The sequence below is a fragment of the Pungitius pungitius genome, chromosome 15 (genome assembly GCF_949316345.1).
Source record: "Pungitius pungitius chromosome 15, fPunPun2.1, whole genome shotgun sequence".
NCBI lineage: Eukaryota > Metazoa > Chordata > Actinopteri > Perciformes > Gasterosteidae > Pungitius > Pungitius pungitius.
In genome coordinates this window covers 5,549,280-5,567,404 of record NC_084914.1, presented here as the reverse complement: position 1 = coordinate 5,567,404, position 18,125 = coordinate 5,549,280, and the positions used below count along the sequence as shown (strand labels likewise).

The 18,125-nt window shown below is 45.9% G+C and overlaps 1 protein-coding gene across 1 annotated transcript in view; it reads left to right on the top strand.

Moving 5' to 3' along the window:
* The window catches only part of LOC119209392 (receptor-type tyrosine-protein phosphatase F), a 133,578-nt gene that overhangs the window by 15,871 nt on the left and 99,582 nt on the right, over window positions 1–18,125 (top strand). The window lies entirely within an intron of this gene.

Here is an 18,125-nt window from a genome sequence, read left to right as displayed (position 1 = left end):
GCATTAGTAGTTTTAGATATGGTATCATACGTATATTGTGTGTAGCTTAGCTAGTGTTAAGAAGGGAACCAGGTCCCTCTCTTAATATCGATTTCATATTAGATGTGAAAACATTTCGTATAAATCACTATTATTTATGTTCCTCGCAAACACATCGTGATGTAACTTAATACAACCTCTGTATGTCAGCCTGCTGTCGTCAGCTGACGTTATCTCTCGTCCTTTAGCTTTATCAATCGTACCCGACTAGAAAGTGTTTGTGCAGATTTACACTCCACATTTCTTACTGAATCCAGATGACAGTCGGCGGCGTCCCTAATGAAGAACGCATTTATTTTTCTCTTGTTTTAAATCAGACAACTGCATGAGTCTGAACACGGAGCTTACTTCCCTTAAGCAATCGGGAAGAAGTTAATGACTACAAAGATGGAACAACTGCTAGTCAGCTGAAAACTCAACGTTTAATCCCCCACTTGACAATCAAAAAGTTTTCCCTTTCTAAAGCTTCCTTTCTGGTCTCTTTGCTCTAATTCGCCCTCCTCAAGCTGTTCCTTCATTGATGTTGGAGAACGTTTTACAGCATTAAACGCAAGAAAATGACGGTTATCCGCTGGGTACAAAGTCCACTGCAGCTCCTGATGGGCTTCTTGTGGTTAAATGGCAAAAATACCGTCTCGGCAAACTCATGCATTTTTAGTCAACGAATACACAATGCGCACAGGAGTAAGGTCGGAGTAAGGCATATTTTCAAGTGCCGGACGCTACGTTCGTCCCCGATGTGGGAGGACTCACCACGACAATGTGTGTCATTAATCTACGGCGAGAGAGCGGTCTTCTTCTTCACAGCCTGTCTGCCATTCTTTCATATTGGCCCTGTTGGGAATGGTGATTGGATCCCAGGCAACGAGCTATAGATGGATCGGCCCTGGAAGCAGAATGATTGAGTGATGCTGTGTGTGTGTGTGTGTGTATGTCTGTGTATATATATATATGTGTGTGTGTGTGTGTGTGTGTTTGTCTCACCCTGTTTGCATACCGCGTTCTCCCCACAGCAGAGTGTCTGTGTCTCCCCGTCTCTCATTTGAATTTTCGGTTCTCTCGGTCGCCGCCGTGCTCAATGGCTGTGGGTCATCGGGTCGCGGGACGCGGAGTGAGAGACGCTCTCCCTGTCAACGGGTATCCTCGACTTATTATCAAGGCACAGCTGCGTGTAATCCCGGGCGAGATGAGCCTTCAGAAGGCGACCAGAGGAGCATCTGAGGCAGGGTACGAGACGTGAAATAGCATGCAAACGTAGTTCCACATCCGGGAAAATATCCAGAGTTCCACACTGTCAGTGCACACAAATAACAATTTGTTTTTTTTTTTTTTTTTAAAAGATCATCACAGGCCCATCTTGAGGCACGTCACTCAGATTCGTGAGCACCTGGTTGTATTAGTCTATTCCATTTTCTAATGACCGGGTAATTGCTTTGTTCCGGGTTATTGAGATGACTGCCATGCACTATTACACCCGTTTAATGGCGTGTAACTATTCCTCTTAACAAAGCCATCAATCACAGGTGCTACTATGGTTATTGCATGAGCCATTGTGCAGACGTTGTAATGAATGAATGTTACGCCACAAGTACCGCGTTTAACTTCCAGTACCTGAAGAAGTGAGGCTTTACAAGTTCTACGAAGAAGAAAAAAAGAAAGAAGCTTTCTTTGGATGCTATTTATAGATTAATTGAAATAAGGCCTCGAAATTGTCACCAGTTTTTTTTTTTTTTTCTTTCCCTCCTTGCTTGAGCTGCACTTTATGAAAATATGCACGGCCTGCGGAGGAACAGAAATTCAATCATGTGTTTTTGTGTAGAAGGGCCAGGTTATTACAATCAGAGCTGCTTAACCCTTTCCTCTGGCTCCACTCAGCTTTCCATCCCAACCTGTGTTGCCTCGGTTCGCGTTGCAGCAGCGCATCAAATGGAACGTGGCCACAGGAAGGGCAAAGTGCATCTGTCTCTTGGCCAGACTAATGGGTGCTGGAGATGAGTTTGATCTTTGGCAACCTGAGCAGAGCATACTGTAATTCGTCCAGGATTTCAAAAACAAATTGTTTTAAACGTGTGCCGATTTCTTTAAAATCTTGGTGGCCAATGAGAGTTTTTAATGTGACAGAAATACTGATACTCTGGCATAACCCAGAGTAAAGTAGCGTGTGGTATTGACCCTTCTGGTGATGACAAAAAAGAACACAACACACAAAGGTGTGTCTTTAGTTGTCTCCCGACAAAAAAGATTGTAGCTTCAAACTGAGTTGTGCACCTCGCTAACAGAAAGCCGCTATGATACAATATCGTAAAGCAGCCATCCAGGCTTTAGAATATGGTTATGACAGTTATGTGTTCAGAGGGACTTCAGGTCTGAAACAGACTTTCCAACGTGGCTTGAAGCTTTAAAAAAAATCCCAATTGGGAACCATTTGTGATGGCATCCCTTGAAAAGTGTCCGCAGCCATGTTCCTTCACGTTTTATTACTCTGCCTGCCGTGTATAAATGAGTACTGCGGCCCCCAATGGATGGACCTCCAGGCTATGATGAACTGGGTAAGACATGAAAAGAGTCGTTAATGTGGGCATGGCCAGTTGAAGCAAATGTGAACATCTCAAATGGCACTGTTGGCTTGAGTTTGCATGAACTATGGAATAACTGTTTGCCATGTGGACAGTCTTGCTCCACTTACCTCCCTGCCCCGACCTTTTGCCCTCTTCATTAGAAAAATAGCGCAGTCTAATCTCTGGCCGTCACTGACAGACAGCATCTGGCTGTTTCCGATTCCCAGCGTGAGAAACGTGGCAACTTAAGCCTCCGTATCCATCTATTTCTCGCAGTTTCCTCCATTTTCTTCCTGTGTTCTTCACGGCTCCCCCAAAGCGGAGCATTGCAGGATATCGTGTGTCTGTGACTGGTCCGTAGATGCAACAAAGGTCATAACAGACATAACAGATGCTGATTTTCTCCACTCGCCGTGTTGTTTTTTCAGGAGGAAGTCAAATTGATTGGTCACACTTTGCACAAGGAAATTGTGGTAATGCGTCCCCTCCACGGCAGAAATGCAGTGCTGGGTTCCATTTTCCTCAGACGCATCCTTGTGCATTACTGTCAGGATTTGGATTAGATTAGATGAGATGGAATTATTTGGCGTTTCAAGTACACTGCACCAATTATCAGGCCCTGAGCCGGCGTTACAGGACGTCCCCACATCCTGAAAAACCTCTTGTCTGGACTCCATTGTAAGTGCAACTGCTAACTGTGAGGACGACTAATTGTTGGACTGGAAATTAACAACAGTAACAAGCGCCATGTTGGGAAGCTAAGCTGTTTATAATGTTTCCCTTTGGCTGCACTTAAGGCGCTTTGAGACGCCGTCTGTAAGAGTGAAGGGGGGGGAGGGGGCTTATGAGTGAAGCGTCTCATCGTTCATCATTGTCATTGTTTGTTGGTTCTCCCATAGCAACCAGTTCTTTGCTGCCGTACGATCCAGGTTGCGTCCTGGATGCTGTGCTCCATGTGACCAGCGGGTCTAGAGCTTGTTGTTGTTGTTGTTGTTTGAAAACATAAATCCCATGTGGTTTGTACATTTTCAGCCAGAATCCTTTCTGGTAGGTCCTATTACAACTCGTTCACAAAACGATGCGGACAAATGACTCTGGGTAACCTTTGGAGCAGCACCAGTGCTTTTCGATATCATCGCTTGCACCACATTCCGTCTTGTCCCCTGTTTTGGCACGCGGCACGGCGAGTTGCCGCATGGGAGAGTCCATTAAATTGGGGTAATGCAACACTTAGGGATGCCTACACGGCTCCAGATGTGGGGTATTATTTTTGTGAAGGTCTTTTGCCAGATGTAATTCCTTCAGAGCTTTTCCCTGCAATGTCACCGCTTCCATTTAAACATTTCCCCCCTTTAATGTTACTAGGTTGTGATTGGCCAATAGGCGGTATGTATTTCCCTGAATATTGATCCGTGCTCCCATTACACATGACCCCATGTTGTAAATGTTCCCGAACATTTCAGGGATGGGCTTGCGTGTGCAAGAGGCACTTTGCAAAGCACTGAAGCAGACAAGAGGCTTCCACGGCTTTTAGGCTGGAAGGCTGAAGCTTCAATTTGAGTATATTCTGGGACTTTAAGAGACGGGAAGAAGAAATAAACACGCCTAGACCTAATTCATTTAGGAAGTTTGAATCTACAGCAGGAAAAGAAAAAAGAAAATCGAAATTGATACTGTTGCTGAAATGCCGTGGGTTTATGATGTCCCTGGAAAAAAACATTTAATCAGCACTTCTCTCCAGCACGTCTCCTTTTAATGTTTGCGCACTAGTTCAGGCCGACAGGCAATCCATCAGCAAGCAAATATAGTATGTGTCACTTAGAAAAGTCCTCCGGCAGCACAGTCAGTGCCACACACCTCTGTATTTATTAAGTCCGTATGGGATGTCTGATCTGCTTGGCTGAAATCCCAAATTTCTCCCAAACATAAAGAATACCTTTACATTATGATACATGAGGCCATAATTGCCAATTGATTCCTCAATTCTAGTTCTTCTGGAATGTGTCACATATTTCACAGTTGGATGAGAATACACAGGGAGAATCTAAAAAAACAAACAAACCCTGAATAGATTTTTTTTTTTTTTTTTTTTTTTTTCCCATTTTGAACCGTCTTCACTTAAATGGCACATTACCAAATGGGGGCTTATGCATATTGTTAGATGTGAAGTGCTTTCTGAGCGAATGGCTGCGCCCGCCTCCTTTGGTGCAGGGCAGGCAGGAGAGAACAGGCCTCTGGGAATGCAGCGCGCGCGTCTGATGTCGTCGTATCTCCTTGGTCCAGCATTTGTTCTTTTCGGGGAGCTGCGCTGAACCAATCGTGCGCCTCGTGCTTACCAGACCCTCGGGCCACACTTTGATCTCCCCCTTAACAGCCAGGACAGCAGTTCAAGCATATTGTTTTTGTATTTGACTGTTTAATCCATCAAATGGGTTTGTCTCAGCAACGGGCTGATGAACATCTCTATCTCGGGCCGCCGTCGAACATCTTACTGTGAGGAGTTTGTTTGGGGTGCTCTTGTGATCGTGTTTAGCTCTGCTGTTGGTTGCATTTGATGTCTCTACATAAGATGGGGCGCGGGACGTCGACTCCAGAGTCGGCCTTCTACGCTGCGTCCTTCTCCTGGCGCGTCCAACAGAATCTGCCCCATCAGCCCCCCTGTGGCGAAAAGAAGAAAAATGTCTCAACTAATTGGGAGCTTTAGAGCAAAGCTGTAGAATGCATCATATGAGCTGCTTTTTCTCTTCCTTCATTCAGACTACTGCATTAGTGTTTTGGCTTGGGGATTTTTTTCTTCTTTCAAATAAAAACCAAGTCAATTAACAGTCAGACTGACTGACAGCTGATCTAAGTTAAGCCTTTAATTCTTTAATTCTTGCCTCCTAATTGAACTTGAATCCCTAAAGCTGTCCATAGGACTGGTACCTTAATTGGATGCTCCATGTCAATCCATACTGTGTGGGGATCAAACATCATTTCGAATGAATGTTGCTGTTTGCACCTTTTGTTGAATGATTGACGGCAATTTAGAGAAAGGGAAAGCTGCCGGGACCAGAAGGAATAATGTTTGAATATCAGCTGCAGGGAACAAATCCTATATAAATGTCTTTGAACTGAGCCAATAAATAAATAATACATTTGTATACTACGGTATTTGTATACGCGCTATATTCTCACTGCATAAATGTGTGTTTTCAAAGATATTTGAAGTCTTTCCCCAACACGAACCTGTTACTAATCACCTAGACACCTCGCCTAGTTCACAACACGTTGAATGTAACGACATCAACATTCTTAATGTGTTTTTGCTATTCTGTCAGAATTATTCATGACATTTTTTAACTCCGTTGGATGCATTTGTACCACATGCCTCCATCTTTCCCAGGCTTCTGTTATAATTCCCCACCGGGAGCCATTTTGTTGCAGCTAATACCATTTCTTGGCTCTTTTAGGTCTGTTTGCACTCCTGACAGACATCCCACTAGTTCACGTTCTCGCTGCAGCTGATCCCAGATGTGTTCCTGGATCACATTTGTATTTCATGGCCGTTTGCGCCGCACAATCACTGTCACTTGATGCTCTTATCTTTTTTTTTTTTTCCTCCACGATTTTCAAAGAGCCTTCGATTTAACTCCAAACTATTTTTTACATGTTTTGGGTGCTCCTTTCGTCTCGCCAATGTCTGAAGCATTCTGTGTATAAAATCCTGGGGGATGGGTTGAAGCGAGAGAGAAGGCCGCGTCCTCTTGGCGGGGATCTATGGACTATATCACGTCTGTCGCTTCTCATTTGTTTACTTCACGGCGAGAGCTGCGGCGACTCGAACCGACTCGCTCTCCTTCAGACTGTCTTGTGCACGTCAGTCTGGATTATTGATACGGAGAGCCGCGTCGGGAAAAAAGGGGAGGCCTTCGAGGACAGCTCGGTTGACCCTCCCCTCTGACCTCTCTGAACCCATTGAAGCCTCCGTGAAGTCCGATCTCCATAAAGCTGAAGCTGGTTGGGACGTTCCTCTCATCGAGAGTCTTTATCGACTAATTGTAAGAGAACACGGTTGCCCACTAAAGTTTGTTTGGCCCGTGTTAATGTAAGGTCAGCCACCAACAATTACTTTCACGGTGGATTAATCTTCTCGTTTTATCCAGAAAGATCCAATCGGCAATGCTATAAAAAAAAAAGATGTGTTTAACTTTGAAATGCTCACTTGTCTACCGACATTAACAATGTTTAAATGTCATAGCCTTGCTGTGGAGATAACCTTATTTTATAGGGATTGGCGTCGAGCTGGGGGCCCGTCCTGCACCTCAGGTGAGGGCTCCGCGCACGGCGGTGGTCGTTGCGCGGCGGCGGCGGCGGCTTCACAAACCTGACACCGGGAGATGGATTTCCCAGCCAGCCCGGCTCTGGACTAGTGGGAATCCGGAGCGTAACAAATGGCGGTGCCAGCGCAGACCGGGCTCTCCGGGTGTGCAGGTGGTGCCCCGTCCCCATCTCCCCCTCCCTTGTCAAACTGCTCCCCCAAAAGTGGCCACGGAGACTTGTGGAAGATTATTCCAGAGTTCAGGTTACTGACCGGCTCTTTCACCATCCATTAGTCACACTCCGAATTCTGGGATGGGAATTTTCTTTTTTTCCCACTGTCCCCTTGCATCTTGTAAATGTATACACAGCCCCCCCCCCCCCCCGACTTGAAAGGTCACAGCATGTTTCTGTAGTTCCTTGTCCGACCTGATTATTTTCAACCTAACAGCAGTGCTGTGCCTGCTGAAAGCCGATGTCATCTGTGCTTTGTATTTGGAAATTATGGTGCGGACTCCTTTTCGCCTCCAACCAAGAAGAAAAGCTTTGCAGTAGAGTTAACTGGAAATGTTCCGAATTTAAGAGATTTTAAGAGAGTCCCCGTGGACCGGATCTCCCTCGTGGAGCTAATGATGTGTATTGATTGGATTCCACTGGCTTGTTTGCACTTGCAAATGGAAGCCTGTGTGTTTTTTTTTCTAAAAAAAATCTAGGCTTTTATGTCTGTCAGCATATTAGGAAAGGAGAATGTTTAGTTTTTTCTGGTCATTGAGCTATATAAGAAAAACATATTGTGTGTGTATATATATATATGTATATATGGAAAAGGAATGAACATTTAATGATAAAACTGTTTGCTGTCAAATGGTAAGCTGAAGGGGATAACATGAGCTTACTCTTTAAATAAGTATATTGGGCTAATTTGACACCCAGACACTTGGTTGATGTGGCTGACCAACTTGCTGCTTAAAATTTTAGTCATATTTAGCCCCAGAGACTTTTCTCATTTCCCCACTTGTTTTTTTTTTTTTAGCTACTGTTTAGCTACTTGATTTAAATTGCCAATTTAGTTTAGGGCATGTGACATGTATACTCATTTGCATAGTCACTTAAGGGACACAGGGTTACTTTAATTCAGCAGTGAACATATTTTGCTGCCATGGTGGCTTGTCCGCCCACAAGTATCGGCCATCTGGTGACAACAATTTCTAAACCTCTCGTCGGGTTATTTTCCTCTGGAACAGACACCAGATGAAGTACAACAAAACAACCATACAGTGTAAAATGAATTTGACTGTAACTGTACCCTCTTTACAAATACTGTCTTTGGGAAGATTTTAACGTTCCACATTAGTTGTGGTCCACGGGGCTGAATATCTGGGGATTCGTATTTTTTTTATATTACTCTGAAGGATATTGAGGCATTTTTATCCTCGTGTGTATTGATGGGTTGAGGACAGAGCACAGAGGTGGTGCTTTTACTGCGGGTTTATTCTATTTGATTGCATTATGCGATTATGGGGCATGTAGACATATTAAAAATATCCTCATTGAGCATTATAATGCTTATAATATGCTTAATATTTAGAGCATAAATCATGCTGTTTGACAAATGAGAGCAAAATCAGAATAATTTATTCATAGTCTTCCTGTTGTAACCTTGTTAGCCAACTGCCCGTTTGTACAACAATCATAAACGATCTCTATTGTTTGACCGAGCTTTGGAGAACTTTTTAATACAGTTATTAGCTGTAGATACTTCTGCATCAATGGAAAACAACATTAAATCTTCAACAGCCAACAATCCAGATTTCACAAGCGTCACATGTGGCTCGGCTCCAAACACGGCGCCTGCGAATCATCGCCGCGGCCCGACGCCGTTTCACCTTTTCGCCGCCACATTCACACGCAAAGGTCACGCGGAGGAGACGAGTGCGACCCCCGGAAGCGCGGGCGACAGAGAGGTGGCATTTGTCCTCTCCGGAGCCACTCCGTGGCGCAGTGAGAGGTACGAGCCAGAGTGGCAAAAGCCATTACACATCCCAACGCTTTCTCAGCGGGGGAGCCGTTACATCACGCTTCACCCGCCGTGTTGAGCCCCGGCCGCTCCGATGGGGGGGGGGGACGAGTAGTGGGCGGTGACCTTTTTTTTTTTTTTTTTTTTAAACTTCAAACCGCGCAGCGCTTACCTGGTAGAAATCTCCACTGCAGGAAGTGGAGATTGTCCCCTGAGCGTCTCCGCGCGGCCCACGTGGGCCACGTGGCGGCCCTGTTAACGCCCGGCTGGTGGGTCAGACTGGAGGGAGCCAAATGGAATTCAGCAACGCCAGGAATGCTTATCCCCCCCCCCATTTGCCGCACCCAGTGCAAACACTTGCTGTTGCGAAACCCCCGCGACAAAAGCTAATCCGTCCAAATGTAATTTTAGATTGAGTAGTCCACCTCGAGCCCAACGAAATGGGGTCTTTTGTTTTGCACCAGTGAGATCCGAGTCCTCAGGAGCCGGACTCTGTCAGTGACGGATTCCTTCTCATGGCTTTGAATCCGCCGTTTTATTGTCTTTCCATTATACAAACTACATTAGGCTTTTCCTCGCAGTTAATCCGCTGGTGTCTTAGGGCTTGACTGTCAACGTGCCCACAGGGTGTTAAGAACAAACTTTGGCTTCCAGGAGAAATACAAGGAGGACAGTTTTTCAGCTCCTCCATGATCGCATTCTGTATTTTACAACAGAGTAAAATTAAATGTATTCTATATTGTTATTCTATATGTGAATCCCTGTGATGGTGGGATGGTGAAGTCAGTGTAAGATGTGTGGATGTCTCCCCCCAGACTAAGCCCCCCCCCCGCTAACTGTCTCAAAGAGCACCGCACTCTGGTGCTTCTACGTTTTGACAAAACCTCCCCATCAAGAGGAAAGAAAAGGACAGGGGACTGTGGGCTGTGTGAGGAATTGTGCTTTCCCCCCCGGAGCACTTAAACTCAGACCTTTTTGTGATTATTAGCTTACTCCCTTTTTATTGCAACAGAGGCCGCTGCCCTGAGCCCAGTTAGGCTGATCTGACATGTCGAAGAGATCCCAGAGATAAGTGATAGAAGGTTACAAAGAAATAGAATTAACAAGGTTGAATTCTCTATAAATTGATGAGGCGCTGATGCTGTAATAAGGGGTTTTAGGTTGAAATGTATTCGTGGCGACAACTTCGCTGGGATTAAGATGATGGTAAACTCAGATTAATGTTGAGCTTTAGTCAGTGATTTACTGATTCATGAAGTGCATTAAAACTACTACAGCTGCACAATTATCCCCTAACTTCTAATCTGGAAGGCTCTTAAATATATATCATAATCCTTACCATTAAGTCTAGCCTAAGTCTAATTTTGGAAGAAGATAAGATAGCAATTAGAAGTGACTCTTAAATCACAAATCTTTATTTAAATCAGTGAGCTTTGTCATTCTCATGACCTTTGACACCAAAGCCTATTTTCACCAAAACGCCCAACCATTTCAGTTTTTTTTTCTTTTTTTCTTTTGTGTGTTCACTGTTTTGGTCAACAGAGGGCCCTTATCTCCCCTGTCAGTCAAGCCATTGTTGAAGACCCTGAAAATGCAAAATGGCACGAGTGATGGATTACTCTTTTATTTGGCAGGCTTTTCATCTGTTGAGAAGTGTGTGTGTGTGTGTGTGCGCGCACATTTGTGTTGTGACTGCAGTTCAACTTATCTTAATGTCTATTGGCTTAAATGAAACTTAAAAAGAGGTGATGTAGCCTGCACATTAGAGTTAATTGTATGTTATGGATAAAAAGAGTTGGGGTGTTTGGATACATAGTTCTGGTTGTATAATCTCGTTACTACGCTGCTTGGATATATTTCCATGCTATGAAACTATGTCTTCGCCAAGCTATAAGTACTGAGGCCATTATCAGTTCCTAATGCAAGAAACTAACTAATTTGTGGTTTAATTCCTTTTAGCAGTGGAAGCATCCTTCTGCAACAGAGAGAATAATTTCATCCCCCTCCCCCTTTTTTTGACTCCAGCAAAGTGATGCACTCCGGTGCAGGCTCGGGGATATTTTCTAATGAGAGCTATTAACAACACTGAAATTGCTTTGTGTTTTTAAACGCATACCTTTTGTGTTTGCTTCTTTCTGCGTGCCAACGGGAAAATATTAGGCAAATAAAATGCTCATTACGACGCCGCCGGGTTTGTTTTCTGGAAAGTTCCGTTCCAGAGAAACATGACGAGCACGACGTAGAATCACACACTGAGTGACCTCAGAGCGGATTTGTGAAGCAGTTGACACTTCTTGTGACTGTAGCCCCGTCGGGCTACTCGTCTCCTCCAGCAGGAGGCTCTTCCTCTGTGTGAGGCAGATGGGAAAGCATCTGGAAGGCTGTCGTTGTCAGGCACAAAGTGGGGCATCTCCAGCTCGGGTTAGCGACCAGGAACCGGCCGCTTGTTTTAAAGAGGCCCCAAAAACACCTTTTAGTGAGAGACATCTATTTCCTATTGTGCTCTTAACCTCCAAAGTTTCTTTTGGTGGTGGTTAACCTCAGTCTGAGGGTGCATGACAGAAGGCCTACGTCAAACTGCTGCGAGGTTTGGTAAACGTTGCGGGAGAAATGCACCATTAAAGAAGCACAGTATCAGTTCCTCCTGTGACAATAACATAAAATAAACAGGCGGCCATTGTAGAAACAGCTTGCATCTTTGCTTGTTCTTTTGACGGTAGCTTGTGAAATGTAACACTGCCGGCCAGCTGGCCACAGCACACTACGGCGTCTCTCCTTCTCCACTAACTGCCAACGCTGTGCTGGGGGGGGGGGAGGGCGGGGGGGGGGGGCGTCTTACGGCAACCCTGCTGTTGTGACCTTTTGATATACTCTGAGGAAACTTCCACAAGTGCCGGTGGGGCTATCTGCTCCAAAGGAAGGGGCCGTACTGTAATCTCAGTGGAATGATGAAAAAAGACAAATAGAGGTCTTAAAATGAGACCGTGTTGGGGGGGGGGGGCATATTCAGGTGAGAAACGAAGGGAATTGAACTTTGCAGGCTTTAAAGTAGGCAGTGGATGATATATTCAAGGTTCGGCAGCTAAGACACCTTTGGACAATTGGAGCCAACATCCATATCATTGATTGAGTCCCCCCCTTGGAAGTTGCACACTGCTCTTGACCCCTCCACGCGACGTGCCACTATCCGAAGGGCGATGCATTAAAAAATAAACAATGCTACGGCAATGAGGCTCATCCTCGCCCCCCCTCCCCCCCCCCCACACACACACACCGCACCGCCTCCCACGGGTTTGCCCTCGGAGCCCCTTCCCTGAGCCGCCAGCTTCTTCGCCGCCGCCCCCGTATGGCTCTCTCTCGCTGGCCTCCGGAGGAGGGGGGGGGGGGAGCAGAGGGTGGAGAGGGGCTTCAGTGCTCATAAAGTGCCTCAATGACGCTTCATTTCCCCATTTTAATTGGGCCATCTAAATGCACCCCCAGTTCTTCAATACCCGCCAGGGTCCCAGATAAAAATGATTTGTCTCATGCAGTCGGCGGCATGCTCTGCGCCCCCCCTCAGGGAGCGGCGCCCCGCCAGCAGACGGGAGGAGGCGCGTTGTTTTTGTGGCCTCCTCTGTCAACAGCCACCGCCTCATTTTTCTTATTGAATTTCTCTTATTCTGCCGATAACTAAGAGGTGGACACGCACCCACCTCGATGGAGACATAGGGACACGTGCACAGTTTCACATGCTCTACACGCGCACATCTGCAGTGGCTGCACACACACACACACACACACACAAAAACAGGGGCTCGTTGAAGGTCAGCGCCGAGAAGCCAATCTTATCTTTGTTTTTATGTGCTCTGTTTCCCACTGTCCGTCTCTTTTCACACCCCCCCCTCCACCATGTCGCCATGTGCCACCACCTTCCCTCTCGGCGCTGGGGCCGGTGTTATCTGCCAACAGACCTGAGAACAAACTCGGGGGCCAAGAGCGTGCCCTTGGTGTTCAGACGGCAGTGCAGAAGTGTGATGCTAACACGCCGTGTGATTTTATTTTTTATCTTATTTTTTTTTTTTGTGTATGTTGCTTGGAGATAACTTTATATCGTAAAGATCACCGCCTTGTGCTCCGCTATCTGCTCCGTGCAAACGCCGGCCTTTTATTCTCTTCGCCGATGGGAGGCAAACGTAATGCGGTGGCTCACATGAAGAAAACAACATGATGAAAAGCTTAAACCCTTCAAGTCAACTCGCAGCCGGAGCACATCTTAAACTGAGGATTTGCAAGTGCCCTTAAACTTTTCTTCTTTTTTTTTTGTGTGTAAATTATCTCCTGACCCCTGTATGAGATACAGATACGCTATCTGGAGGCAAATTAGCGAACAAACGGATGACGACGGTAGCCAATTGGGCGTGAGAACTCTTAAGCTAACAGGTGTTGGCCAGCTGTGCTTCTGGACATGACATCACTGGTCTGGAGAGCCCATCAGCAGCAGCTCACTGACTTTCACAGCCTGCTGTTTACAACGCAGGTCAGCATTTCTTCACTGGCTAGCGGCCAGAGTTTTGTTCATCTGTGACCCTGCTGAGTGGGGACATAAAGCACATTTATTTGCAGGCGTTTTTAGAAAAGTTATTATTACTGAAGATTAAAGATAACAACTTTGCAGTTTTTAAAAAACGCAATCAATACAGTGAAATCTTCCAAAGATTTTTTTCCCTTTTTTTTTAATCATTTTATTCAGTCAGGGACCCGACCAAGAAAAGGTATTTTCTTTTACCTTGGAGCTGAACATTGTTAAAGCGCTTCGGCGGACTTGTTACGCGCTGCAGACGGCTATATTGATAGAGCCCAGGGCCGATGTGATTCATCGCTCGCTACAGCAGCCGGCACTACAACAGAGGCGCTGAGGTGTCTGCCTCCGTCCAGGTGCTCTTCACCTGCAGACAACCCCGGCGCCGCTCAACACATTTTTTTTCCCGCACAATAACTCACAAAAAAAACAAAGCCCGAACAGCCCAAAATATTGATCTTACAAAAGCAATTTTTCCCTGGAATCCATTAAAGGCTCCTGTCGGCCGACTGGCTTAAACGAGGGCGGGGTCGGCTCTTTCAGGTTGAAGGGGCTGTCAGCCTTTTTTCAGTCTAATGAAATTAGCGGGGGTGGTTGGCTGCCACAATAATATAAATTCTCTGACCCGGTTGGAGGGGGGGGGGGGGGTTTCCAATTCTATTCAAGCTCTAGCGGGACGGGACAAAGGATGGAGTCCTAAAACTGTCCGAGGTACAAAGACTCACTGGAGACAAGCGTTTTAATCTCCTAGCATAGAGGGCTGCAGTCCATCTGTGTTTCCAGTCTCACTTTGCGCTAAAATGAAATAAGCCTTCACTGGGGGTTGAAATGGCTCTGGTTGTGCACACTGCACCACATTAGCTCACGATTCATTTTCTCTCCCACTCTGCTGTTAGGACCACCAACCAATACGCTTTACATCTACCTTCTTCCCCTTGTGGGAGTTGCTCAGCGATTTGATCTCGGATGAGTGTGACATTTGAGTTGGCGCAGACTCTTTTTACACCCAAAAAAAATATACTTTTTACTTTCTCCTCAGGGGGTGTGTGGGTGTCTTAATTATTCTCCAGAAGGTTCTCTCAAACTCTCACGAGTTTGCAAGGAATAGGAGGCTTCCAACAAATCCAGATTGCTTGTTCTCATTTCTGCAGAGAGTTGTGATTTAATTTTGAAGAAGCTTTTGTAAATGGTCTGCTTGAAATTCCATTTTTTTTTATCTGCAAGATGGAATATATTTGTAGTGTGTGTGAGGCCGAGCAGACGGAATTACTTTTAAATCAAATGGCCCGCGTCACATTTTTTCTTCAACTGGAAGAAAGTTAAAAAGATAAAACAATTCTTTCTGTTGCCGAAAAAAAAGCAAGTTGTACGCACAGATCCGCAGCCTCCAGTAAAATAAGACTGTCTCCCATTGTTAACAACAAAGAGAAATCTAGAACACATTGCAAGCCGCCATTTCCTCGAGCGGAGTTTAAGCACAGAAGACATTCAACGTTGCTGCTTTGCGTGAAACACCCCCCATTAGCGCCTCGTAGAATGGCACTTTGAATATCTGTTATATTTATGTATGGTCCTGTGCTCTATAAGCAGCAGTACTGCCCTGCTTGTATTGATGAGAGGTGTACTGGCCCACAGCCCTTCTTCAAGTCAAGGCATCAACATATCCTGACGTAGTTGTTACGTAACATTTTAAATATGACCGCAGCATGACGTTATATAAGTCTTCGTCTGACAACATTTGTCCCCGGACGGGGTCACGACGTGCAGCGTCAGCAGCGCCGCTGGTTCTTGTGAAAGGCGATCGTCCCGTCCAGGGCTATGCATTGCTGAAGCGCCCGCCGGACGACTCCAGTTACCGTCCGCACAGAATTATTGGGATAAACGAGCAAACCGCTCCCCAAGGTCCCGCGGCTCTGTGATCCATTAAGGCGCTGTCGTCTCGGATGGTGAATCTCGGAGAGAGCGAGGGAATTTTTTTTGGGGGGGGGGGGAGGGGGGGGGGGTGAAGAGAACGGTTGTGCTGACATCCTCTCTTCGTGCAATCCCTTGTCCTTGTAGGACGGAAAAGAAAAGGGGAGAAAAAAAACAAAAAAACGCACCAGAGGCTGACTTGGCTGTTCCTCTGAGCTGTCATAAATCCAACTGAACATTTCTGAACATCTGTTGTGGATGATTAGCTCCACGGCTAGCAGAGTCTGACCGGAGGGAGTGAGAACCAGCGCGTGTGTGCGTGTGTGCGTGTGTGGTGATTTCAAAATGAGGATTTTACATATTTATTGCCTTCCAAAAGACGGACACAGAGAGAGAGACCGAGAGCGAACTAAGGGAACAAATTATAATTTTTCCAACAAGTTAATTATTCACAAATCATGTTAGTGGGCATGTTACATTAGAACAGTCCCGTGGGAATGTTTGTTCCAAGGTCACACTTTGTTAACCCCTTAGTTTCAGTAATAATGTCACGGCAAATTGATTTTGGAACATGTGCAGGAGTTCTGTTTCAAAATATAATTTGTGATGTTGATTGTGATGTCAGCCTGGCCCCTTCATAGTCATGTGGATGATGAGCGTGCATATTAAGTCACATTCAGATAAGTCGCTGTGGATCTCAGCTGCAGGAATACATAACAGCACGTGTCCTAGTACACCAAAACCATATTTTCCCCCCCTCCATACAGGTGCTCCGCAAAATAGTTTCTCATTGGACGAGGTTCAAAGAAGGTAAGGCCCCCCCCCACACTCCCCCGGCAGACTCCTCCCTCCTCACCCTGACATGTGACACCGATGACGTCACACGGTGGGTTTGGCTTCTCCCGGGCAGTCCCTGCACACCCGAGCTTAGTGTGTGAACAGGCTCTGCCTCAGAAGGATCCCCCCCCCCCCCCCCCGCCCGCCCTCCTCTCAGCGCGCCCCCCCTCCTCACTGGGTCACATTGCTCCGTAGCCACAGCTGGACACGTACTGCTGGAGAGCAAGAAGACAGTTCCTCCTGTTTAATGAAATCGCTGTGTATGGAATAACGGAGCAGGAGCCCGAGACTACTTTTGCTCCCACACTTTTTCATAAGACACTGTTCAGGGATCGTCCCTCGTGGATACCGCCGGATTCTCTCTTCCAGGATTTGGGTTCTCTCTCTCTCTATTCTCCACGCTCTCTCTCTCTTTGGAATAAGGAATAAAGCCCTTTACTTTAACGTGGACCTGATTGCGATGCATCGGTAAGTGTGGGAAAACAAAAGTTCTGAGTGTTTGGAAAGGGAAAAGGCACAGGTGCGCTCCGTGGAACTGGCTGGTCTGTCCCAGACTCTGAACTTTGTTTTTTCTATTCATCCCTGTTCTAGTGTGCGCTTAAAAAAAAAAAAAACATCTCACCATATACCTCTTTTCAAGTTGACTCTTGCCATAAAGTAACAAAATAAGTTGTGTCACACTTCAATGGTGAGGTATTCCTTTACTATTCTTTTGTCCGCTCTTCTTTTGTCCGCGCTCACTCTTGCTTGCTAAGCCAAAACAATAGTTTAACCTCGTCTTGGCTCGGCTCTATTGGCTGGCTCTCTGGCAAATTGCCCCGTCTGGTGCGAGCCCTCCCCTACGTATTCAGTGGACTTTGAATAGAAGGGCCATAGAATGTCCCCCTAGCTACCGCTGCTAAGGTGAGGCTCCCTGACGCTCCGCGCCATTAGCGGGCCTCCACCAGAGGCCAAACAACCTGTTTTTCCAGTTGTCTCTATCTCCCGTGGCATTCTGGAGGGTAAAGTTTCAGAGGCAAGAATTCCTTTTAGAAGAAGACACTGAAAGGCTTTGAAATCCAAGATAATTGTAGAGAAGAACGTTTGGAAATTTGTGGAAATATTTGAGCCTGTCACGAAGGGTGATTTATACGTTTTAAGGTTGATCTTTTCTCACTGTGATTATTAGCTTCACCTTTTTCGTTTATAAAGATTCTTTGTTCCTCGGATTTCCAAGAAATATCTTTAAACACTTTTTGTCAACAAAGAAACGTCTCTAGATGCACTCCCCCCTGTAGTTATGGCTTAGATATTTAATTACATTTCATTTTTAAGTACTTTCAACTTTTAAACACTTGAGTACAGAAACTTTGTGTACTTTCTAACTAACGGCAATTGTTGCACAATATGTGTGTTTCCCAATGAGGATCCTGTTGTCAGTGGGGGGGGGGGGAAATCGACTGAGTTCAGCTTATGAAGAACTAAGTGTTGTTTGTTTGGTTTTGTTTGGCCTTTGAAACTCCGGTCCGTCCCACGGCAAAGTGAACTCCATTTCTTTCTTTTTTTTTTACACGTTATGTTAAAATGATAACTCTGACCTGATTAAAAAGAATGACTTTGAAGCGGAACTCAAGCCGGCACACTTTGCTGTGATGTCTGTTCAGCTGCGGGGTAACACAAACGGACGGTTTCCCCCGTCCACACCCCCCGCTGACCCGCAGGTCGTCCTCCCTCACCTCCTCCGTGCAGGCCGCTCGCCCTTCACGCCACTTTTACGACTTTGCCCCAGCCGCCATGTCACCAGTAATGTTCCAAGAGAAAACATTGTGGGACGTCTGGAAAGTGACCTTAGGGAACAGCCGAGGCCGTCTGTACACTTCGACTCCTGATTCCCTGACTTGACTTACGAAATAGCCTTCATTTAAAT